The following is a 25,242-nucleotide window of genomic DNA, read 5'->3' as shown; positions in this document are numbered from 1 at the left end:
TAAACTGAAGTGAAACAGAAATTTGAACCTGACCTAACAGGACGGTGTAGGTTTAGCCATGTCTCTAACGTGGCTCATAACCTGAGTGGAAAATAATATCATATCAGCCAATCATGCTTCATCAAACAAAAAAACAGAGCCTGAGGAGGTACCTAAGGGATCGTAGGTACTTGGTCAGTACAGAGGGCTGAGAAAGAATCCCAACAGTCCCCAGGATCTTGGTAAGACTGAAACTTATTTGCCAGCATTGCAAATAGTGTAGTCAGACTATTAAGAATGGGTATTCATCAGGAAACAGCAACATTTGTTTTCTCTCCTTTATTTCTTCTGTCTGAGAAAAAGCTATCAGCATTGTAGCTATTATTTATAGGAATTTAAATCAAATGCCAAGTACAGAAATATTTCTTTCCTTACCACTGACTCACTACAAGCATTGTGGTAAATTACCCTCTGTGTTTCATTTAGTATAATCAATGGAGTTGACTTGTGTCCTACGATAGCAGAATTTATCTCCAGCCTTAAACTGAGGCTTTTTATTTGTCTGATTGTTTTTAATTGCATTTCTGAATGGGTACAGAGTATTTCAAGTGCCTTGGGTTCAGATAATTGGTACTGTAAAGACAAATGTGGTAATTCTGTGCTGAGGGAAACGGGGCACATGGATGTCATCAAAAAAGGAAGGTAGGAATACCTTGGAAGAAAGAGGATCTTTGAACAGTAACACCACAGAATGGCTTCTGAGGTGAAGCTGCACCTATTATTTCAGTGCTGGCCATAACTGATAGACCTTTTTTTATCTAGTTTTGGAAAGTTTTGAAGAAACTACATGAGCTGAATTCTTGCCGAGTTTGTAGTTGATCTAACACACTTTTGTGAGGAAGCACTGTACTGTGTCTGGAGTCTGGCACTGAGAGGTCACATACGCTCTTAAAAATGAATCAATGGATTCACTGGCCTGCAGCTGCTGAACAGCTCTTCTCAGTGGTGCTAATTTGTTGTGGTGGTATTAGTTTACATTACCATTGCATTATAAAGAGAAGTCTTTATTGCCCCCTCTTCAGAGCAGTTGCAGTAAAGCGACCTACTGAAACTCAGGAAATACACACAAGGCTCAATGTGCATTTGAAGAAGTTTCTCAATTTTAATCAAGCAACTTTGTTTTTTTAGTCTGAGCATTACTAAAACTGGTTTTGATTAATATGTTTTTATGTGCCTGAATTACCTGAACCTATCCTAAGTTGTGCTTAACACTATAAAGATGATCTTAACTTAAAATAGGTATATCCTTTGTGTTAGACTGCTATGTAGCCATATAGGCTAGGAGGATTTAACATGAATCTTAACTGTAACCAGCTTTTACAAGTTGCTAAATGAATCATTTTTCCACTTAACTTGTTAGATGATTTTGGGCTCTTTTCATCACATTGTTTCCTCAAACATATTCATTACTTTAACACATTGGATAGATGTTTTCAAACAATACATTGTGGATACCAAAACCATACTCCGTATAGATTCTTCAGAGGTCACCTTAGCAGACACTTGTAGGAAAACATTAAATGATATGAATAATAACTCTCAGTTTGCTTTCTTCTTCCATTTTGGTGTACATTTTGTAAAGCCACTTGTTTTGAAAAAGTTTATGTTTGATGAATTTGCTTTTCCTTGAGAATTACAGAAGCACAGGTTTGTTTATTTTGTTGCTATCTATTTCTTCTGTCAGACAATAAAAATTTCAGTGTGCACTTGAAACAGTATACCTAGGAAAGATAATTTCATTTCCAAGTGAATTCCACAGAAATTTTTATTTCAAGTTTTACTTCTTCTACAATAAGCAAACTCGCCAGGTAACACTTTCATCTCAGCATCTTGGTGGGAACTGAGTTTTATATCAAACCACAAAGACAGAGACTGGATCTAAATTAGATTGAAAGTTTGTGGGAAATTTCTGAAATGCTTAAGGCTTAAAGACTCCTGTCCATTTGCTGTGGTCCAATTCATTTTGAGAAATACTGCAGTTTGAGAAACAGCAATTCATCTCAGTAGATGAGTACTCAAGCATATGCTGTGAAATTCAACCTTAAGTGGACCTTCTGATGACATTTACGTGAGTCTTATAGAAAGTCTTATAATGTCATGGAGAGGAACATGGCTAATTCACGTGATGTTTGGGCAAACTTTTTAACCTTTACACTTTATTCACCCCATTGTAATCCTGAGCCTGCTAAGGCTGCGTTGCTAAGAACCCACCGCCTCTGTGAAAGCCAAAGAGTCCACAAAAAGGATCAGCATCTCTTTCCTTTATCCCATAGTCACACCTCATCAGGCCCTAGAGTGCCCAGGATGGCCAGCTGGCTATCAACATGCAGTTTTTGCTCCATGGCTTATTGATTTATTTGAGCCAAAGGAGACAGGTAGGAATGAGTTAGAAAATGGTAATATATGCAAATCAGGTTAACATACATTGTTTTAAATATATAATGCAGATTGACTTGATTTTCTAACATTCATTTTTAACATATGCAACTCCAGCCCTAAAACTGTCCCTTAAGAAAAGCTTTACAGGCACTAGTTACGCAATTTCAGTGGAGTCATTCTGCCAGCGAGTCAGGCAAGAGATGCTGAATCTGCTGAGAGCTGAGAAGGCCCCAGCCTGCCAACAGCTTGCAACATGGAAAAGATGACTTCCAGCTCAATTCATTCTGTAGTTGTGGATGATCTGTGCAACATTTTCTTCTTCACCTGTTTGCTTTACTTTTTCTCAGAGTATGTGTACAACTGCCAGAGCTCCAAGCACCTGGAAGCAAATCATGAGCCCAACAATCTTCCTCTCAATAAAACCTTTCAGTTGAGGTGTGGCATGATGTTAACCACAGCAGATCTATGGCTGGCTAACAGTGAAAGCAAAGCTTACTTTCACATGATCTTACACAAAGAGGGAAAACAGCAACAGGGCTTTGTATTTAGAGGTGAAAGACGTTAAAGAAAGCTTCTATAGCACAGTGTATGGGAACCAGCTTCACACATATGTGAGCAGAAAGGAAAACAAACTTCTTTCTTTTGACCCTTCCAGTACTGCCTTGAGCATCTTTACAGTAGTCTATCCCCACTCAAGTGTCTCCATCAGACAAAACGACACAAATGCCAGCTCTATAGGAGAGGAAATGGTAGGGTTTCTGCCTTTGTACTTCTGCTGCAACAAATACCCAGGGCTTTGACTGTTACATGTGTTCATACTGATAAAAAACATTTCTAAATGTGCACACAACCCCAAAATACTTCTCACCACAGACCACAAACACCTCCCTCACCGCTAAATGAAAGAAGTTTTAACGCATATCTCTCCACTTTCCAGGCTAACTTTTCCTCCTCTAACGTCTCACCCTTATTTTGTACACAACTTCAGGTTTTCAATGGAGAGTTCAGCATAAACTCCTAACGCTGTAGGTCCCATCACAGACACTGCCCGGCTACCATCCAGCCCAGTTATGGAGTCATAATTGATGAGGAGATTCCTTTTCTGTCTGTAAATGCATGAGCAGGCCTGGCCTGTGATCCAGCTAGTGTACAATCAAAGATCTATGAAATGTCACTGTCTTTGAAGATGCTTGTGAAGAACCAAGTGCAGAGGACAGGTCTCACCCTCTTGGCTTTCAGACCAGCACTAAAGGTTACACTGCAACAGTTCTGCTCTGCTGTGTTATTTAAGTCTGTAGAAAGGTAGCTCGTATCAACTGGCAGTGAGACAATCTCCAAGTTTTATAGGCCATTTGTGTGAGAAATACACTAATAATTCAGAGATTTTACTCATTTTAACCAGTTTCATTTTTGTGATGTGACCTCATAATCCATTTAAACAAGGATTAATACAGTCATCCAGAAACTCCAGCTTAATGTCACTAGCTTGATATTAAGAGAACATCTATTTACCATGAAGATATAGGACTGGGTGTGTGGTTGGGGTTTTTTCTGTAGAAGGTATGGGGTTTTGTTTAAGAAATACATACATAATTTTCAGATTAAAACATTGGATTTTCAAATGTAAATATTGAGTTTTAAATAAATGAATGAGCTTGGTTGAAATGTTGATGTGAAGAAGAAACAATGAAAAACATTGGTTGTCTGAAAATCAATGTTTTGTCAAAATCTAAATTCCAGTAGTTGCAGCAGCATTTTTCTTTACTGAAAGCAGCTAGGAATGTTGCTAATATACTTTCTTATGCTAGTAGAGAAAAAATTTAACTTTCCTCCTGAGCTAGGGAACTCCCATCTCAATATCCACCATGAATTACTTTCAGACAAAGGTTCTTCCTCTCTGTGAGAAGTCACCCACCACTGCTGTGTACCAACATACCAAAATATCTACTAACAACAGACAGCAGACACAGAGGCTGACTCTTACATTTTTCTACTGTAGACTGGCTTTCATTAATCAGCTGAAAAATGCGAAGGAGCAGTTAGTCTGAAAAGAAGCCCTGCCTCACAGCTGTGACAGTCCGCCACAACGTATGCATCGTGTCCAAGCCCCCGGTCACAATTCCTTTCCCTCCCTCTGGTATAAATACTTAGTACAGGGGTCCTCAAACTACAGCCCGTGGGCTGGATACGGCCCCCCAGGGTCCTCAATCCGGCCCCTGGTATTTACAGAACGCCCCCGCCCCCGACGGGGGTTGGAGGGGGAAACCAAGCAGCCGCAGATGGCTGTCTGCCACTGCATCCACGCGCCGGCCCCCTGTTTAAAAAGTTTGAGGACCCCTGACTTTGTACTTTTGATGTCACTGTTTCAAATGAATTGACACAGACTATCTAAATATTAAAGGTGTTCCTTTCCCCTGATGTGTTTTGAAGGAAATGACATATCTTGATCCTTCATCAACCTGTGCATTTTTAATGACAAAACAACTATTCAGTGATGGGGTTTTATGGTGACTGGAACAATAGCAACCTTGAACACCAGTTTAAGTATTAATAACAGCTACAATAACTTTGTTATTCTCAGCACCAAGAGGGTTTACTGGATGCTCCACTTCCCTGTTGATGAAAATGAGAATAGCTTTGGAGCTCAATTCCTCTAAGAAAATCTAATGGCTTTTACCAAAAGAATGGTGGCATTTCTCTGAGAACTTGTCTCTGTAAGGTTTTCTGATTTACGGCAGGTTTTCAGGCTTGCCAGTCCTCATGAGTCCAGTCATTACCTTCAGGCTCTTAAGAAAAAGCTACTGTAGTGTCAGCGGACATAAGAGCATCAAAGGAACTATTTGTCTGTAGAAAGAGGAAACATTTCTCTTGAGCTCTAATGTTGTCAGCAGCTGCTTGTTTGTTCCACATTGTTGCTGAGGTAACCTCTGAAAATAATTGGTGTTAGTAATATTTTTAAATAGTGTCCAGTGTTGCAACATCAGTTTAGTGGCTTTCCATTCAAGGTTTATTACTGCTTATTGCATTTGCTGCAAAACTGATGTAGGAATGAAGAGGGATATATAAAAACTTTCTCAAGATGGATTTATTTCCATCTGAAAAACATCCATGCAAAAACATGCAAGTGAGCCCTGACCATGTGGCAAGTCTGTTGAGAAGCTCAGCTGAGCTTCCTACAGAGGAATTTTATGGTCAGAGAATGCCATATGTGTATACTAAGCATTGCACTTCCTTCATTGCCCCAGCTAGTTAGGTTAATACTGTCCCTGCTTTTCTCTCCCAGCACTGCCTGTAAGCTACCACCTGCGGCAAGTGTTAGGAAGAGCCTGCTTACTTGTTCATGCTGTGACTAACTAACTGCAAAGATTAAAAAAAAAATAAAAATCTTTTGCACTGGTACTTCATTGCTGGGGCCAAGATGAGAGGGAAAAATCTCCTTCTGAAATCTTAGGAATGATGCCAGTGTAGAAAGAGTCTAGTCATGTTCCTCTAAAGGGTTGAAGCTGTAACACTGCTTTGAGGGAGGATTTGCATAAAAGGAAAACTGACAAAGATAAACAGGGCATGAAGATGAATTAAAAGAAAAATAAAACACTCAGAGTTATTACCCTTTAATGTAACGTTCACATTAAAAAATGTCTTCCTTTTCTTCCAAAGCATAACGTGCTTTTGCAGACTGCTTTAGAAGCAGTAAAGATACATTCTTACAGAAGTAATTACAATAAGCAAAGAAAACAAGAAGAACCAGAGGTCTTTGAGAAATTAAACTGTCCAGTATGAAGTCCAGCAGGAACTGGATCTCATGGAGGATAGAAAGAAGAGAGTGGAGGTATGTATTTGACTTTTTTACTGAATGCCTACTATTTTATCCAGCAGCCACTTTAAAATAAAGAAGGCAACAGCAGGAAACAAAATTTCAGCAAATGGCATGAAGGCATGAGTGCTCCTTGCTGTAAATCTCACTGAAAGTGGAAGCTGAATATATGTGGTGCTGCAGTAAGGAGGCAGACCATGTACCTCTCCCACACTAAATGTTCTAGTAGGAATGACACTGAACAGTAAAAACCCAATACTGCACTCTACAGTATATCTGAAGGGAAGAGCAAACATAAGAAGAGGGGAAGGTAGTTTAGAATGACATTATTCTAAGGGACCAGGACAAAGTTCTGCCTTTTGATTTTCAGTCAATATTAGACTTAAAATGCAGACTCTTATTGTACTGTTCAGTCTTTGTTCTCTGACTTTTTGATTCAGATTTTGTTGAGACAGAATTTGGCCCATTCATGCAAAGAATACAAGATGAAAATGAGGTTCCCTGTGTTTGCAAATTAGTCTGAAAATTCTTCCTGCAGCCAGAATGAAGCTATTCTCCATGCTGCATAAAAGTCATTCTGCAGTCCTGACCCAGGCAAAACTTCTGTTGATTTGAATTGTTTCTTCCTGGCTGTGGTTATAGTTCTTAAGAATTTTTTTTAATGTGTATACTTTCCTTAGCAGGATGTGTAGCACAGCTGGATAAAAAAAATAAACAGTCTTGAAAGTATCATTTGTTTTCACGCTTGAAAGGGCAACTTCAGCTAGAGTATTATTGTACCTGTATATGCAAGCATAATCAACGTTTCTTCTGGTGACTTAGTATTATACTGCTTTTTTGAATGTCTTTTAAAACAGTTGATGAAATCATCTTAATTAGATTATTTGCTTTAGCATCTGCTGCTGTTGTAATTTCATTTTCAGTGTTTCCATTTGGTGAAAAGATATTTTTTTTTCCATCTTGCAAAACAACATAATATCTGTGTGCACATATGTAACTGTAGAGTGTATACATGTATTTTTAGTACACTCTGTTCCTTCAGCTGTGCTTGGGTAACCTGGTAAGATTCATTTCCTTGTGTCTGCATGATCATGATGCACAGCATGGGGGAACTTTTGTAATGTGATAAAAGAGCTGTGAAATCTCACATTTGCTTGTAGAAATAGAAAAAAAAATCTGTGTCAACACCAGCAAAGATCTTTTTGTAGGCTACAATTTTTTTAAAAAATAAACACTAAGTGGGGAATGGGACCACAGTCTACTGAAAGTGTAAGGAGAATTAATGTAAGATTTGAGTAGATCAATATTTAGAACTTTTAAAACTGCTTCCTGTTATTCTCCTGATTTATTTTCAACCATTTTTAGACTCAGTCAGCTGCTGAGATATTTCCTTTGTGTGAGGCTTTAGGTTTTCATAAAGAGCTTCTCACAGTCCAGCAGCATTCATTGGAAACAAGTCTAGGAGCCGAATGCCAGAGGAATAGATAGGCTGGAAGGCAAGAGGCTGAGAACATGCTGTAAGCTCAGGAAGAGCTAACCACTTTCTTCTGAGGGTAAGCAGAAAATGTATGAACAAATTTGTTACATATACTGTAATGAGAAACTGGGTCTCATTTTCTTTAGAGTAAGAAGTGTTTGCTTCACTCCTCACCCCAACCTTCTCAGTCAACAAATAAATTAAAAACATAACAACTTACTTTATCCTGATTTGCAAAGATTGTACAGCAGGCAAGGGAAAAACCCCCACATGCTAGCATATGAATTATTCCACTTCATTTATTAGAAAACTCTAATAATATTAGAAAACTTCTTTAAGAAAGGGAATTTTGTGTCCATTTTTTTAAATTAGAGTTTGCAGAGTATATGTTGCGTAGACCGTAACAGTGGGAACTCTGCTCTTCCACTGGCTTCCTTTCAGATGTTAAACTAGATGGTATATGGAGTCACTGTTAAGTGTGAGTGGTAATCCTGTTCAGGGCAAAAGTTCCACGCTGATTACAATGGCACCAGTGTCTGACTAGTGATAAAATACTCACTGTTTCAGTGGTTACAGAGCTGCACTGGTGTACTGGTTGTGCTCAGAGAGAAATGGTATGAAAACAAATCAAATAATTTCCAAACAAAATATTTTTAATACATTTAGACTGACGGCTGAGCTATTACATAAATGGAAACTGCTGCTTCTGAGATGCCGCTGCTGTTTTCAAGTGAATGTAGCAGTTTGCTTCAGCTGCAGTGTCCTGTGCAAGCCTTGTGCCTGATAATATCTCCTGTGGGGCTCCACCATGGTGGTGTACAGATGAACAGCTGTTCCTGCAGTCTGACCAGATGTATGTGCTGGAGAGTCCAGGAGAAGATGAAAACACTTTGGGCATCTTCAGAGGCACAAGTGCCTACTGAGAACTTACTGGGGAGACAAATAAAAACTTGTGGACTTGAATATTATGGACTTGAGTTATAACTGGGGTGATAGAGTGACAGGAGCCCAACTCCTGTCTTTGATTAAAAATACTTCAGTTCTTTGCAGCTTACACCAATTTGGAGAGAATTGGTCAATACACTTGAGGGCAGAGCTGCCCTTCAGAGGGACCCAGAGACACTACAGGGCCAACAGCAATCTTGTGAAGTTCAAGGACAATGCAAAGTCCTGCACTACAGAAGGACAAGCCCCTTGCAACGATATGGGCTGGGGACTGCCTGGCTAGGGTGGACCTCTATGGGAAAGGCCTTGTGAACCACAGCTTTCATTTGTAACTTATGCCTTCAGTAGGGAAGGATAAAATTCAGCCTTAGGAAATATGCCTGGTCAGGAACACAGTGCAATCATTTCACCTAATACCAACCACCACACACTACATAAATAAGAGAGAGCTATATGGTCCTACTTCAATTATTTCAATAAAATGAAAATTACATTCTCCCTTTCGGGAATGCAGAGCTTTACTCCATTTTCAGGCAGAACACAGACTTTCTGAAAGGAAGATGTTGTATTACAGGCTTGCCATTCACATTGTACCAGCAAACCTTGAAAACACTTCGAGTGTCATCCCTTCCCCTTCAGTTTAACTTCAAGGCAGTTCAGTACCTGTTTTCATCTTATCTGCATATAGTAGCTACTTGTAACCATGTTTAGTAACTATGTGCTAAACAAAACAAGTTTACAAACCAAAAACATTGGTTTTGTTAACTTCACCACAGACATGCATGTTACAGTAATAGATGAGGTTTTGGGTGGAGTTCAGTTTGGTTTGTTATTGCCTATGGATCACACAGCTTGTAGATGAGTATGGCACTGAGTATATGACACTAATTTTCACAGAAGACTAGAACTCCAGGTGGCTGATGTAGATGTTGCTATCTTATCTATCTTGCTTGCTCTATCACCGACTAACTTAAGAACAGTGTGGGGATCAGCACAGGCTCTGGAAGCCTTTTCAAGGCTTTGAACACTTTCGTGTTCATGCACTTAGGAAATTTGTCCCTGCTGAGCTCTGTGCTGCTCTGAATGCTGCTAGCTGTTGAACTAAATACCACAGATCTGTCTGTGTAAGCAGCTGCACCTAGAGACACTAGGGAACTAGACTGAAAGAATCCATCTTTTTTTCACCTTTTGTTCCTACTTTTAAAAACATGCTCACTTTCTCCAGGACCCCTGACACAACACCCTCTCTCTCCTTCTCACAGGAGAATAATGAAGCCCTGAATATCCACTCACAGAACTATTACAGATCTCAGTATTCCTTACTGAGTGGCGATCACCATTGTGACTGCCATTGCCACTTGGCACGGGTGAAAACTTCAGCTTAAAAGCCCAGATTGAAAGTCAGTAAAGAAGGAAAATCAGAAAACAGGACATGACTTTTTTGCTGTACATAACCCCCACGCCAACAAAAAAAGCAGAGGCGGGTGTCTATCCAGTGGAAGGAAGTACACTGGGAGAGCTGGAAGAGGAGGAGGACAGCAGAGAGGCTCCATGCAGCACACAGCTCCACAGTACATTTCCTTTTGCATTACATGTACATATATCCTAACCTTCTGCTGAGCTGCAGGGTCATGAGTTTTGGTTTAGGATTTTTTCTTAGGCAGGCATGTCAGAAAACTAAATGGGTGCAGAAACGTGGTCCTTTTTTTGTGAAGGACTAGTTCAAGTTCTTGAAACGTTAAAAATATTACATTATTACTGCAAGGTTTCACAGGTGAGAAACAAAGTTGAGACTTAAAGCTAAGTGTGTTTTCTTCCATCTTGGTTTGCTGAACTGATCATAGATGTGACTCCAAGACTAATCTAAGGATTTGAGGATGTCAGGTGATGATTGATATGTTTCCACGCTTGGAAGTACAGTGAATATTTAATAGAAGAAAAGGTAATAATTTAAGTGGAGAAGAGGTCTTGTAAGAAAAGGAAAAAGATCCATGGAGTTTAAGCAGGCTGTGAGATAGTAACAGCAAATTACTTTCACCAGAATATCTAAGGGCATTTTACATTTTAATGTTCTTAATGGGGCAGTTACCCATACACTTCTTTGTCATAGAATCATAGAATTGTTTAGGTTGGAAAAGATCTTTCAAATCATCGAGTCCAATCATTAACCTAACACTGTCAAGTCTACCACTAAACCATGTTCCTAAGTGCCACATGTACATGTATTTTAAATACCTCCAGGGATGGTGACTCAACCACTTCCCTGGGCAGCCTGTTCTAATGCTTGACAAGCCTTTCAATGAAGAATTTTTTCCTAATATCCAATCTAAGCCTATTCTGGTTTTGGATAGTACTTTTGCACAAGGTAAAATTACTTCTGTAATGAACAACTCCATTCCTTTATAAATGTGACTGAGTTCTGTAACGCTTGTCACTCAGTTTGTGTACAGGTATAGTATAATCTATTTTTACAGTCCTTTGCAAGTGTCATCTCACTGACAATAGTTTCTTCACACTCTCATATAGAGACTTTCTCGGTCCCTGGATCTGTCACTGAATTGTGCTGCATTTCATGTATCTTAAGCTACCAGGAAACAACAGGCACAATAAATTAATCAGTCCCTATCATCAGACACAAATAAAAGTTTGGTGTATTCCTTTCTGTCAAAATGACAATACTATACTAGTAAAACAAACTGATCACAATACAACATGAATCTTAATGCATTTTGTATGCTGACATTGTTATTGATTGTTTCAGACATTTTTCTATCTGGCCTTCTTTTCTAGCCCAAAGACATCTAAAGTGAACTTTTAAGGTAAGTACTTAGCACACAAAGCCAGTAACAGTCTTTCAAGCAATAAAATGATTGCATTATGCATTACAGTGATTTTCTTAGACACTTTGACACCTAAGTGTTAGGACAGTAGTTTGTCATGGTAGGTTTAAGCTGCCATGATAATCCTTAGCTTTGTTCTTTTACTGTTTCCAGTCTTCACCACATAATTTCTCCCTAAATAATCTGAATTTCTGCCTGTTCTGCCTGTGTACTAAAGAAGATGTAAGCTGTGATTTAAATTTTAAGCATTAGAAGTCAAAACAGAAACACTTGTTTCTAACACAAAGATGAAGGAAAGGTCAGCAGAGAAGTCAGATGAATGGCTGATATGGTCTGACAGTTTGAGTAGGCATAGGAAGAGGAAAACAATTTAAAGAGAAGAATTAGTACGAGGCGAGACTCAAATATGACTTCAGATAATGAGTGGCTGTCTGGGATGCAATACCTTCTCACTTCTTAGTGACAGCAACAGACTGAAAAGTCTGAAGAAAGCAGTGAGTACTTACTGGGACAATCTCCCTGATTTTCTGTAACAGTACCCCCACACTCAGTAGGGGAAAAGTAACGAGTGTAAAATGCACTGCAAGTGTCATAAAGTAAGAAGACCTTAAGCTGAGGATAACACAATCTACAGATGTAGACAGACTTTGAACTAGACCCGAAACATGTAATCTGTAAGACTTTCAAAGGTGAAATCTGCTGATCATGATGCAAAAGAGAACACAAGGGAAGTATCAGTATTACTTGTGCCAGAATCTCTAGTGGCTAAGGATAATGAGAAAATGGTTTTGGGGAATGCGATGGAGAAACCTCTGCCAATAAAAGAATAATAAAACCTCTTCTTTTCCTGAATATTTCAATGTTTATTGCTGGTGGTTTTGTTTTTGACAGCTTGCTACAGGTGGGTAGCAGTCCTGGTTTCATCTGTGTGGTCTAAAACCTCTACTTGACAATAACCACAGACTTGTCAGCACCATGTACCTTCTAGCCCCATGCAGCATTTTTCAGACAAACTATAGCTCTTCCTTTCTAAAGCCTTTTTAGGAAAGACAAGAGAAGTTCAGTAGCTAGGTGGAGACCTTGACTTGCCCAAGACAGTAGAAAGGTCAGGTAGTGTTTCTGCTACTTCAGAAATGAGACAGTCATCTGCTTATTCTAACCATACTTCCTGTAAGGCAGCTGATAAAAGCCTGCTGTAAAGGTTTTCATGTCTATAGCAGGTTATAATCTTACAAGTTAACAGAAGCCCAGCCCATGAAACTCAAATGGTGATGAACAGGCCAATCATATGTTAAATCACATAAGTGATAAACTGATATGGGGGAATCATGCAGGATTATCCCTCCATGTGTTTGGTACTATAAAGAAAAAGCAGATTTATGTTGGTAGGTTAGTATGAGAAATGTGCCTTCTCATAGCCAAATGTGATCCCGACTTACTATACCTGACGGATAGTAGGTAAGAAGCATCACCTGCATGTACTGCAAACACCATGTTACTGGTGCTGCTGTTGAGGGACCATGCAGGATCACATGTTTAACTCACGAAGCTCAGAGACACCTGTGGATGGGTTCTTACCAGCTACTAAGACTATTTTTAATCAACTCTTCAAACTACCTTAGAACTTTAATACTATAGGATTGCGAAGTAAATGTTCTACATTAATACAGGTGTGAACTACTAATCACAAAATGAAAGGAGAAGAAAACCACAATGTAACATACGATAATGCATCAACAAATGTAATCTGGTATTTGAGGACTCTTATTTTATTGACAATTGCAAATGAAATGGCCATCTCATTACTGCTGTGTATTTTTACCTTAATGCTTTACCTCTGTGGTATGAATGTTATATTTGACATCTTAAATAAAATTATTAAACATTCAAGAGCTCCATTAGGGGACAATTTTTGGCCTGCGAGTGCTTTTCCGGTGTTGGTAACACAGTTCTAGTACACAGGGAACAGATTCAGCCAGTGAAAACTAGCTTGCACAAATGTTGCAGATTTCTATGATTTTTTTTTCTCTTTTTTAAGTCTGAATGTGATTGATATATCTCCAAACACTGACTATACAACCTTATGTCAAGAGATGAGTCAACTGAAAAAAAGCACATGCAAAAAAAATTCAAATAAATTATTTTTCCTTACAAAAAATCCAACATTATAAACCTATTGCAAGAAATTCCTGTATAACTGAATGGAGATTGTCTTAAAAAAAGAGCTCCACACAAGAGCAACACCACCAGGACTGCTCTTACATGGAATTTAGCAATCTGTTTCAGCAGTACAGGGAAAGTCTTTCCAAAAATATAGTTTTATCAAGTGGGAGAAACATGGTACTAAGGCAAAGCCTTGCACATGCAACACTCCATTCTCATGAGACATTTGGCTGATTAGTCGGACTAGTTCATACTCCACTAAATATGTGGTTAGAATATTTGTTTAGTCCTTTACTGTGGGTTTTGCAGGTCGGTGTTTGCTGTTAGTATCAAGAGAAGGCAAAATGAAAGCTTTCTCTGGACTGAAAATACTGCTGTTTTGCAGGGAAGTAAGTTGCTGCTTCTTTCTAACCCATCTCATGTATTTAACACTTTAATTATATATGGAGGACAGAGGAAAGTCTATGTAACTGAGAAGATGGTGGTACTATGGCTGTTAACAGGTAAAAATAAAAGCTTAGTGCTGTCACAGCTTTTCCCGCTGATGCCCACTTTCCACAATAATAGATGTAGCATAAGAAATCAGCCATGTAGTAGGGTGATGTCTCAGATCTGATTGAGAGAGGTACCTTAAAAAATCTGAGCAATTTTGTAGTAACTCAGAACCATTGTCCCCACGAGAATATGAAACAATGTATGTGAAAAGTTCACACAGATGATTTAGAGATGTAGAAAAGGGCACTAGGATAAACATTTTTTAAATCAATGGTTTACTGAGAGTAGGGGTAATAAAACTATTCTTTCACTTGCTAGAGGAAAAGATGAAGGAAAGAGCTGGGATATGACAAGCAAGGGAGAAAACTGGGAAAATCAGACAGAGGAAAAACTTTCAAAAGCCAGTGATAAGGCAAAAGTAAGCAAAGTTAATACATGAAGCAATCAGAGTAAATAATTAAGCGAGAGAGACATAAGTCAAGACAGGTTTGTCTTTTCAAAGATCTTGCGAGGACTTCTGAAAAGTAGGGAAAATTACAAAATAAGGGAAAATTCAGAACTTGCTAAATAGTGGCTGAAGGGCTATCCTCTTACCATACCACCATGTCCTAACTGCCTCTGCAAATCATGATTTTGTCACAAATATTTCAGCACATCTGCATCATGCAATTTTGGTAGCAAATGTAAACAATGAAACCTTTAAATAAACACCATGAAAAACACTCTTTTTCCGAGTATTTCGAGGTAATTTTCAGTTCTCTTACAGAAATCTTTAAATATGTTTTGTCTACAGTCATTGTTTTTGAAAACAAAACATTCAGGCTCTTAAACTAACCAAACAACATTAACTCCTAAAAATCTGTTCTTTCTTTGCTTTTAAATATAGCTAATGGACCATATGCCCATGACAACACTGACTGCTGTGCTAACTCTAAACTGAAAACCAAAATAACTTGTAGTTCCATGTTATTGAACATGTTCTAAGTGGTCAATGAGGTTTCTGTCATTAACACAACTGCATGCCCACCATGCCAGCTGTGCTTATTCACCTGCTTGTGAATTCTCTTCTCTAAAACAGAACTGCAAAATTACCAGGTTCTAGCAAGTCACTTCCTTAATCAACATTTGAAAAGCAACCTTCTCACAAACAGTCCAGAGAGTGGCCACATGAACCCTGCTCAGGAAATGGGAACTTGACCTGCTGAAGGATTTGCAATGCAAGAATGCAGCTGCGATTCCTGAAAGGGCTGAGGCTCTGCCTTTCAGTTCTTGTGGTTTGTGTCTGCAACAGGGTCTCAGATCCCCCACAGACTTTGTAGATTTCCTGCAAAGCATTTATTTGCTTAGTTGGATTTCTTGCTAAGCAAGCGTTTGGTAATTATGGCATTCTAGGTACTACATGATGTAAATCATCCTCAATTTTAAAAGATCATAGTATACATTTATGAATTTCTGTGGTGGTGATCTGCAGACCCAGCAGCATCACAACACATATTTCAAAAACAAGCCAAGCTTGTGACCGTAAAGGCGACTGTCATTTGCTACAACAGAAGGTAGTTATGTTCTCTAGTTTAAGAGAAAATACTGTCTAGGGGAGGGGAGTCTAACTTCCAGAATCTTTGTCTCCAGATACTTCACTTAAGCAAATCTCTAGTCGTCCTCCCCTCAGAAAAAAAAATAAAAATCCCATTACATTTTTTGCTTACAACTACAATAAATGACTTGGCTTAAGTATTTTTCCCCCTTCTTTCTTGACAGAGAGTCTCAGCACGAAGGATGACAGATCATCTCAAATAATACTTAATCTTTAGAAATTATTTACAACAAGTCAATGCCCCCAAGAATAAAAGAAAGCATTTAATGTGGCAGACCATGATGTAGGGGAAGCAATAAAAGGAAAACGCAGCTTGAACTGTAATATTGCTGGGTAACTTACATCTCCCTGCTGAAGGCAGCAGAGTTGCAGTTACTGAACGGCTAATCTGTTCTACTGTTTTTTAATCAGATGTTGGCATTATCTGTCACTAATTGCTTTTTCATTTCCACTTGTAATTATTCCATTGCATGTTTGTGGTGAGAAGCTGAAAATGAAGCAGATCACCAAGAAAGAATTAATTGTTAATGAATAATCATCAGTAGGAAGCCAATTTCATTATCTTCAAAGAGGTAGCCAGAGATTAACTACTAACTGGTGTTCTACTTTCAGTGCATGACTGTAAAGTAATCGCAAATAATCACACCCTCCAACTTCATCAATTATTTTCCATTATGTGAATTGATACCCATTTTTGTTTTTGTTGTTTAATGTTAATGGTAGTATTCAAGCTGGGGAGTGCTAATTGGAAGGTGTTGTATTCAGTGAGCTTCAGTCCTAATTATTAGAACATCTTTTTCATTAGCATATGATTCTAGGAGGAATACATGGTGGTGGTTACTAAATTCACTGTGTTATAAATGCATTATCTTTATCAATAAATTTTAGACAGTAACTTAAAATAAAGTGATACATCCAAAGCTACTTTCTCAGCAATGTTCTAAAGACGGTAGATCTGTTTTTCAAACATGCCATCATTAACTGTTTATTGAGAAATTCTCCTTAAATCAACATGTTGAAAACAAAGACTGCTTGGGATTTAAGCAATGGGTATAATAGTGTCAAGGTACGAAAGAAATCAAATAGAGTAAAAAGCCTGTTATATACTAAGCAGAAATCTAAAAAAAAAATCCCATCTGCCTCACCATTATTGCATAGATTGATGGTCCAGTGAGAATTGTTGACTCTCAGCTTTCTATTCTGCCTTGCTACTGATTTTTTGTTTAGTCCTCTGTGATACCAAAAGCAACCATAAAGAATAGCTCTCCTAATGTTTTTAGATAAATTCTGTATTACAATTTTGCAATTTTATTGAACTGCTATAGAAGAAATAATGCCAACTGTGATTCAATCTCTGTGTACCATTGCATTCACTGAAGCCTCTAGTCGTCTCCATGTGTGGGTATCTGATAACAGTGAAAACATCGCCTGTATTTTTTCCAGTTTTGTACCTCTGCATGTGAAACTCCCTGAACTTTCATCAAGGGAACAGTCATTATCTGTTAGTTCCCTTCTGTTTGAACTGATTTAAGACAAGTCAGCTTTTAGACACATTTTTATGTTTTGCTGGAGCAGGCGACATAAGGCAAGTGCACTACCTGCATCTGAAGGAACAAATACATTAAAAGTAGTTCTCTTCATGACCCTCTTTGGCAGCCTTAATCTTTAACTGGGAAGAAAGACAATATAGCAATGTTCTGGAAACCTAAAGAAATACCACTAAGGAAGATGAGCTCTTCATGAATTTCCAGTTTTCTGCAAAAAGAAAGAATGGAACATTGCAGCAACCCTTCACACTTCTAACAGGCTGCATCTCAGAAACACCAGGAATGAGTGGTCATAAATGATTTCTGAAAACCATTATAATTAACATAGATGTTTGACTTTTGCTGAGAAGTAAGAGTTGGCCTATATGGAGTTAACCCATCCAGCGTGACCAGCAATTTCAGAAACTGGAAAGTTTCATTCAGCTACATGCATCTTCTTAAACAAAAAGCAGCTAATAGTCACATCAAGCCCCATAAAAAATTGCAAAGAAGTTACAGTGATCTGTTGTCAATCATATAACTAACCTGTGCCACCTCTGTAAAGTAACAATATGCTCCTTTCTCTTTGAAGATTGTATTCAATGTGTTGTGACAGAGCTTGGATCACTTTTCAGCCAAAACAGTCAAAAGCAGCAAAAGTAATTTTCTTAAAGGCAAGATATTTTTCTCATCTATCATGACAAAGTGTGATGTGCTGATGTCATTGCTGCCACAAAATACTCTTCAAATTGTGCACGTTTGCATTCAGAGGAGGGTGACTTCTGTTATATTTCTTTTTTGGCACAGAATCTGATGATCTATTAAATAAATATTAATCCCTTGCCGCCTTCAAAGCTGTCTCTGCCATATTAGGATTTTAAATATCTTCATTAATTGCTTAACTACCTTTTCCTAAATTCCCCATGGGGTCCTTTGATACTAGTCACTCTAATGTGTTACCATGTGATTCATGGCTTCACTCTGCTGTAACACAGAATGTATTTTTAGCCAATTTTGTTTTACAGATGTCTTTGATAAAATCAAAATTCAACATTTTCAGACTCCAAAGCTACGCAGACCTAGAAATAGCCATTATAGTACTACGTTTTAAAAAATATAGAAAGTACTTCTGCCTCAGTTTACATTTGTGGAAAATGTTTCCAATCAAAACAATTCCATGGGTAAATACCTTCAGAGTCTAAGCCACACAGAACACATTAGTATGAAACTGGCAAAAGAAGCAATAGAAAAGGTTGATTATATTGAAATATCCATGATAAAATTATTCTTTGAGGTAATTACTCACATAAAAATGTTCTTGCTTAAAATGAAGTTATGAAGGATCAAAAAGGGTCATAAAGAAATGCTAGATCAAGCCAATTGCTTCCACCTGGTGTAGAGGATCATTTAAAGCTGAGATTTTAAATATAGTCCACAATTTCAGTTGCATTGCTACAAAAACTAGTGGACAACTGCCTTGTTTTTCCAGTTGCTGCATGTCACAAGTTGAAAAGATTGATCAAAAAGCAGTAACAATACACAACTTTTATGTATGTTCAGAACATGATGATGTTCTGTACACGGAAAAGCTCTCAAACTTAATCTAGCCACATATCCAGGATAAGAGAGGTGAAATGTGAAAAAGTAAAATGGCAACCAGAAAAAACCAAGCTGTACTTTGTGATAGTTCTGGGAAGATCACTCCCAAAATGTAACAGGAGAAACTCACCTTCAGTAAAATAATTTTGGCAGCTGCAAACGGCAAACTGCAAACATGCATACATGCTTATGTATTTATGCATTCATATTTTTGATGCAAAGGTCTGATATACTGTCCACTCATGTATCCTGCAAAACTGAATTTGCCCACCTCCTCCAGTCCCTGGAAGAGACCAAATCATACGCATTTTCCCGTAGGATACTTCACATTGAAATTACCACATTGAAATATTTTATAACCAGAGGTTGCATTATTTATTTTGTCATTGTCTCTTCTGTTTAATCATCTTGTTTAGGGGGAACAAAAGATCTCATGAAGCATCTCCTGGCTCCCCTAATTAGAGATTTGGGTTCAGTGATGAGAATACTGATCTAATTAGCTATGCATATTCTTTTGTAATTGGCCAGGACAAACTGATCTTCAAGAAGATTCTAGATTTTTTTTGCTGTGTCTTATTCTGTGGTATTTTTGTCATGCTACAGACTCTGAAAAGAGTGTAACAAACAGTACCTGATTTTTCCCTAAGAAGCAAAAGTTGGGTAAGTGTTCATCTGTTGTTGAGCCTTCTCCTGTGAACTTCCCAGCTTTCATTTCTGACCTTTCTTGCATTAAAGGAGGCATCTTAATTTGTATTGCTAATAGCTAGCTGTCACACTTAGCCTGATGTATCGTAGACACAGATAAAACCACAGGCTTAGGTATCCCTCGTGTTTAGCCTAAATTTAAGCTCATATGAGAACCCTTTGACTATAGCTCACTTTGAAATGAAGGTGATGCCTTTATACTAAGAACAGTGTTTTGAAAAAGTGACATATTGATGGCACAGTGGGAGATAGTAGGAATGCCATCTTTTTGTTACAAAGATTCATAGCCAAAGGGTTTTCAAGACTAGCTGTTTTTATTGTTTCCAGCAAGGAAATGCTGATCACAAGGAAGAATTCAGAGGTAGGTCCATAGTCCAATGCTAGCTAGAAATTTTACTATAAGAAAACGCAGTTTTCTTTTGGATCTGGCTGTCTGCCAAATTGTTACTCCTTTGTCATAACCAGACTGGATTATTGCAGTGAGCCTCTACATAGCAATACACCTAACTATTCATCTCAGAATTTCAGGGAGTAGAGCATAAAGTTGTCTGCCTAACTGGCTTATTTGTTGCAAGTGACATTTTTCAGCTACTCAGAAAAATGCATTAGTATCCATTTTATTTCTGGAAATAAAATAACTTATTTGTAGGGATCACTAAGCACTGTAGAGCTTATGTCCTATTTCCAAGAAGTGAAATTAAGTGGGGTACTTGGATGGCGAGCCTCCAATTTATACATCTTCTAGAAGACCCTGTAAATTTGTAAATCGACTCAGTTTTTAGGCAAATTGTAGCTGATTCCTTCATGTGAGTAATTAGAAGGAAGGAAACTTCAAATTTGGTACATGATGTCGAAGAGGGGTCTGTAGCCCATTTATAGAATTCAATGATATAAAACTCGTATTAGATCAATCAACTTAAAAAAATTGTGGAGCTAGAACACAGAGTATCTTTGTCTTTTGTGTTACCAGCAAACAAAGGAAAAGTGCCTCCTTAAAACAATAAACAAAGGAGAATAAGGCTTCCATAGTCGTAATTCAGGTTTCCAACAGCAGAGAAAGATGTTTCCTCCAGCATTCACTATAAAGAGGAATTTCTGACACTTTCATTATTTCATCTTATTGTCTATTTAGCTATAATACAAACATGTGAACTATTAAATACATACACAATTAGAGACCTCTTGGATCTATCATATAAATTGTCATGGGTCGTGTTCTAAAAGCCCAGCTACCTTCAGCTTTAAGGAGAGTATTAGGCATTGAAAGTCAAGCAAAACAGTTCATGACTTACATGGAACATTACGAAAACCAGCACCAAGCAGTATGCCATTTCTGATCAAGTATCAAGGCTCTATAATCTCTTCTTTCCTTAGCTGGATTCTTCACACCACAATCAAAATGTCACCAGAACCAACACAGAGTATTCTGAGGTTTATTCAGGCACACCACATCTCATAGATTGATACAATGGACTGTGACAGCTCATTCAGAGGCATTCCAGTCCATCATGTCCTGTTGTTCATGTACACAAGCTTGTGCACTAAAACTCATTATGAAATATTTATCCCCAGAAAGGTTATGTGCATTATCAGTAACAACTTCCCCAAACAAAAATAAGTCAGTCATTTGCCATTTTCCCCCAAAGCCCTAAGTGTGCATCACAAATTAAGGTCTTCAGATCTTTAGCTAAGAAAAAAAAAAAAAAAAAAAAAAAAAGACAGCAGGAAAAAATATTTATAATTTATTACTGGCTGAATAAACTAGGCGAAAATTTTATGCCTTTCAAACACTTTAAAAGGGCCAACCAACCAACCAGCTGCAAGTGGAGTTTATAACTGGAAGCCGTGACACACTATACCCTACAGTAACATCAAGAGTACTTTTATAATACTGTCACCTGAATACAGCACAACTTCACTTGGCAACAAAGTCCCTGTATTTGCCACTCGTGAAATACACTCAATTCAATAATGTAAAATACAAAGTCATATTTTTGCATTTATTTATAGGCTTTCTTTTTTATTCCAAACCAAAATTTCAACATAACATACATAATTCTGTCTGCTTTCAGGGGGGTTTCATTAGACTATAAGTGAATTGCCCTTCTGGCTGCAAATCTGTTTTCTTTTGCATTCCCATCCCTCCTATGTGCTACATTCCCTCTTAAATTCCACATGGATTCTATAGATTTTATTTAAGCAGGGCCAAGTTGAATGAACAGATCTGCCCTAGAGAAGTTTGCCTCTTTTAGCATGCAACCCACCACTAATGCTCCTTTTTCATTTAGGTTTTCAATTTGGATGAATTCCAAATAACCATTTATTCCAATAGAAACACAACTAATTACACAAAGCATCTTAATAAAGAATGGAAACAAGATTAAAAGCCCTCCTCCTTCTGGTGTTGCAATGTGTAGAATTTATAAAATGCAGAAAGGTGCTTTAATTTCAGTTGTAGTTAGGCCTCATAAACAATCTTTTATCCAGTGTTGTAATACCAAATAGAACAGTATTCAAGTTGAAGGCAAAATATAGCCACCTTATATGCATTTATTACACCAGGTTTGCCTTACTCAGTATGTTTTCTCAAGTTTTGCAAAAGAATGACAAGCTCTTCACATATGATGTGTTCAGAGCACCTGTTCTGTCCTAGATAATTCCCTGCCCTAAGATCTTTCTGTCTTCAAGAGCTTTGCACACCATGGAGAGATAAACAAGCATGTAACTGAGAGAAAGAACAATTTTACAGGTCACCTTGAGTCACTGCAATCAAAACTGAAATTTGTACAGACTCTAAGAGCACTGTCCAGTTGGCTAAGATAGGTTTCAAAGAAGCTCTTAATGGTTACACAGGTGTAATGGTCCTAAGACAAAAGAAGAATGAGGCTGGAAATGGTCAAATTAGACGAGTTATGAGACATAGAGAAGAGTACGGAAAGAAGGTATATTTAAGGAAGATAAGCATTATGTGAGTGATAATAATAGTAGCACTGATACCATTAGAGATGTGAAGATGATGACTGAAATCCCAGAAGGGAATAACATACTCTGCAAGTGGGTAAGTCTGATGACAAGCTTTTTGACTTGAAATTACGCAACAGAAAGAATGCATGTACTAGGAAGGCTAAAGAAGAGATTTTTCCCATGTAACCATTGCCCACAGTGAAGCCTATGTAATTACAGATCTGTGCTGGCAAGAACAGGTTGTGAGAGCACAAAGGAAAGGGGTATTTCCTTCTGCTACCTCCTCTGCACCACAAAGAAGCTCTGGCAGGATCCAGTTAAAACAGCTATTGTACAGCACATCAGATCACTTATGCAATGCTGAACAGTCAAGACTCAATCCCTTCATGAGGAATCTCTTATACATGTGATGTCATCTGTTGAACAAAGCACAGTATTGATGGTCAAACAAACAGAAAAAAATCTGGTAAAGAACTAAATGAGAGATCTGGAACTCAACAGAAACTTGTGGGAATACCGGAGAAAGTTAAAGCTGGAGATTAAAATGGAGTAAGATTATACTTTAAATCAGGCAATACCTTGCTCTGAACCTTCACGTTTGTAAGAAATTTCCATTGACTCAGAGGTTATGTGAATGAATATTACAGAAATTTACAGAATAGCAAAGAAAAATTATCTGGCCACCTAGAAGGGCTACTGCCCCTGCTAGTCCTCTTCCTCCTAGATTCAGTGTCTTTACATTGTCTTCCAAAAGCATGGCATGCTGTTGTCAGTCATTCAGCTCAGCAGTTTTTAGAGGGATCGCCATGGAAAACTAATGACTATACAGAAAAGATGTCCAGATCTCACTGGCAGAGTTAGTGAGATTAGGCAAGGCCTTATATATACATACATACATACATACATGCCAGTAAGATTCATTATGCCCTCTGGTATCCATCCACTTTATAGCAACAAGCATCAGAAACACCTAAGAGCTCAGGAGAACATAAGAGAAAAACAAAGCCTTCCCAATTATTCTAGTCAGTCTATTGCTTTTAAACCTTTGAAAGTTTCAATTACATTTCTAATACATAGGGGGAAGACACTGCAAAATAGAATGCCGTTATTCTAGGGGAATTTGTCTTTCACTCTCAACACAAATGAAAGGATAGCATAAACCAGTGAAAAGGGTCTCTTTATCTATAGAAGGTAATAATTAGTTATTTATATCTTATCATTTGCAAGCATCACTTCCTCAAATTTAGGGTACTGCCAGCTAGTAAACAGCTATTTACAAAACCAGGTCACATTACTTCCTGGTACTAAACTCCTGACTGGTCTTTGCAGTGCTGTTAAAGATAAGACAACTAGGAAATCCCATGATTTAACAGCATAAAGGTCAATAGCTGGGAGTGAAACACAGTAGAAATATGCCAGACGCTACAGCCAAATAGTCAACTCATTATAGAGCCTCACTGTAACCTTTTCAGTTCCCTCTCCCCAGCAGCTTACAGAAAGCGTGGCCATTGCTTCCACAACTGCCTTGAAACCTCAGTGCCCCCACTCTCTCCTTCTAACGTGTTATGATATAGCTACTAATATAGCTATGATATACAGGATATAGCTACTAATAACAATGTTATATAATTTACAAAAGAGGGACAATTTTTTTTGTAGTGTAGACTATGCCCATCTGTACTAATTCATTACCTCAATACTCAGTGCTAACACAGTTCTTGGTAGTCTCACTTTTGGGCAATAAGAAAAACCCATAAATGCTGTGCATATTGGCAGCTGAGTAACTATTTAAGAACACGAGTGCTATATGCACCTATATTTTTTATACTGTATAAAGGCTGTCTTCAAAAAATCTTGGGTTTTTTTGTAAGATCTGGGAAAATTGATTAATACTGCATCCTTCTGCTCCCCTTGGGCAGCTCTATATACCTTTAATATTTTAAAGATCTAGCCTCCATCAGACCAGTACTGCAAATGTTTTTCAAGTAAACTCTCACAGAGAATCTGCAGAACTAAGCACCTCCAGAGCAGAGTGTACATTCAGACCATCAGTCGCTTACTTCAGATTTTCATGTGAACGGCTGTAGCAAAAGTACCCATTCTCTGTTCTTTGCAGGTTAACCACGCTCCCAAGACATTGAGAACTGACCATAAAGTTTCAGAACTGGAAATAATAAATGTTATGCAATAAGGGCAACACATTAACAACACTACTCTTGGAATTTGAGACATTGCAGTTTCCTTTAATTTCCCAGTTATTTACAATATTGTATTAATTTTGGCTACTCCTTTCATGCTTTTATCTGGAGAGACTTTAGGAAATAGAAATTGTCCCAAGCGCTTCTGGACTTGACCAATGTTCGAATTATATAAAGGAAAATCGAACAAGAACTGACTAGTGCCAATACATTATTTTCCTACAGCAATTGCTGAGCTATTAATTATTTTACATAAATTAATGAATGTTTATGTGATCTAATTGCATGTTAAGTTCCTTCTGTCTAAAAATTAATTTTAAGAAATATTTTCTCTATGTGGGAAGAAGAGTCATATTTATCAACAATTACAGAAATATGAAATTCACATCCATTTTTACTCTGTTCTTGAGTGAATATCAAAACCTCACCACTTGATCCAATGCTGCAGTAGTATTTTAATGATAAATCTGCATTTTACATTGACCTTGGAATAGATTCTATTTC

General features: G+C 37.8%; 1 long non-coding RNA gene across 1 annotated transcript; it reads left to right on the top strand.

The window, feature by feature from the left end:
• Nucleotides 1–107: 107 nt before the first annotated feature.
• On the top strand, nt 108–24,130 carry LOC129736683 (uncharacterized). The gene is made up of 3 exons (XR_008733668.1): nt 108–221; nt 6,076–6,247; nt 9,917–24,130. It is a non-coding gene; the product is annotated as an uncharacterized LOC129736683 (long non-coding RNA).
• The last annotated feature ends 1,112 nt before the right edge of the window (nt 24,131–25,242 follow it).

The sequence above is a fragment of the Falco cherrug genome, chromosome 8 (genome assembly GCF_023634085.1).
Source record: "Falco cherrug isolate bFalChe1 chromosome 8, bFalChe1.pri, whole genome shotgun sequence".
Lineage (NCBI taxonomy): Eukaryota > Metazoa > Chordata > Aves > Falconiformes > Falconidae > Falco > Falco cherrug.
Note: the sequence above shows the minus strand (reverse complement) of the source record. Positions and strands in the feature narration are given on the sequence as shown.